This window comes from Alexandromys fortis, unplaced genomic scaffold (assembly GCF_014885135.2).
Source record: "Alexandromys fortis isolate MF-2015 unplaced genomic scaffold, M_Fortis_MF-2015_v1.1 scaffold_26, whole genome shotgun sequence".
NCBI classification, from domain to species: Eukaryota; Metazoa; Chordata; class Mammalia; order Rodentia; family Cricetidae; genus Alexandromys; species Alexandromys fortis.
The window spans coordinates 4,114,649-4,116,535 of NW_026067894.1; positions in this window are offsets into that span (position 1 = coordinate 4,114,649).

The window sequence follows — 1,887 nt, forward strand, 5'->3', positions numbered from 1 at the left end:
GGGGGGGGGGGGGGGGGAGGAGAGAGAAGGCGCCAGGGCGGAAACCCTCCCTTGCTGGAAACCCTGCCCATCTCACGTGGAAGACAGAGCCAACAAGGCAGAAGTGGAGATACAGCTCCAGAGACTTCAGAAAAGCAGTCTCCTGTGGTAGTAATCCCACTCTTGGGATGACAGACAGGTTCCCATGAGCCCAGCCTGGAGAGAGTTCCAGGCTAATGGGAGACACACACGAAGGCACCTTAAGTTGCTCTCTGGCATCTTCATACAGGTGCACACATGTGCATACACACAATACATATGCAGAATGGTAACCTGTTTCTCAAAAAAAAAAAAAAAAGTGCTGGGAGGGGAGAAGACCTTACTGTGAGGATTTCTTTTCCAGATTGACCTGAAAGGCAAGAGAATCTTCGGTCTTATAAGAAGCTAACCTAAGTATAGACAGGAGACAAGCTCAAGGACACTCCAGTGTGAAGTTCCAGCTGCAGCCTGGCCTGTCGCTCCAGAAGAGGGAACCCAGCGAAGGAGGCTGAAGTTGGTCCTGCTGCTCCTGGGGTGGGGATGGGATGGGGGAGGTAAGAGGTTCCAGAGAGGGTCTTAGCAAAGCTGGATTTCATCTTGGTCCTAGGCATTCACACACTCCCCCCATCACACACCCCTGGGGGTAAAACTCCCCAGGCTAGGGAAACAGCTGGCTGGGTAATTAGCCCTGAGCATCACAGAAGTCTGAAGAAAACCTGGGAGAAATGACTGCAGAGGAGAGCTCTGAGGATGGTCAGTATCGACGCTGTGAGTCGTGGTGAGACTTTCTGGTCCCAGGGTAGAGATGGACCACCCCTCCTCCCCACAGGGCTCAGAGTCAGGGGCGGGTGAGGTAAGGAGACCCTTAACCCCCACATCCCAGAGTGTGAGACCCTAAAAGCCAACAGCGGGCACTGAACCCAGTACACAAGATCACAGGCCACAGCCCCACGTCATTAGAGGTTGCTGGTCTCCGGTTTAGCCTGTCACAGCCTTCAAAGACTGCGCTAATGATCACAGCCAACCCCCACCCCCACTCCACCCCCACCTAGCACTCTGAATTCACAAGATTCTGGGAGACGCTTTGCAGGGTGCTCACAGCCTTGCTGTCCAGCATAAGACCCCAATGCGCTCTTAATGACCCCAATTCACAGGCCAGAGAGGCTTTTCTGTTTTCAATTTTCTCTCCTTCTACCCGAGTCAATACACCGCCAGCGTTCCCTGTTATTTGCTAAAGTCCAGGGTAGGAAACAGATTGGAGGTAGACTTTACTGATGCATTTTGTATTCATGGGAACCTGAGCTCACGATTGCCTTCTATTTATAGCAAGTGAGATAGGCTTTCCAGCTCCTATTTAATTCTAAAATAAATCTATTGGTGTTAAAAAAAAGCCACCGGAAGTAACATAGCAACCAAGTTTCAGTTTGGGTGGTGGGGCGAAGGCGTGCCATCTAAGGGGACAGGGAGGACAGCTGTCTAAAATTTGAGAGAATTTTCTAGAAGAGGAAGTGCCTTGCCTCCCACCCAGTGTCATGGACTGGAATTCGCCCTGTTGGAGTCCCTGTCCCGCTTCTTTCCAAAATACCCTGAAGATCAGAGAACTTTCCTTTTGGCCCAGCACCAACTGGCAGAGATCTGCTAGGGAGCAATTAACAACGTGGTATTGTTTTCAGGGGACCTGTTTCCTGCCTCCCCCCCAAACCCTGGGAAAAAATATATATATATAAACAAATCACCAGGACTCAGTCAACACTGGTGGCTCATGCTCACAGCTCAGGTTTCATGATGCTTCAAGCGACAGTAATAAAGTAGATGACAGAGTCTAGAGAAAGAGGGAGAGAGAGACTGAGAATGTCTGCGGGGTGGGGG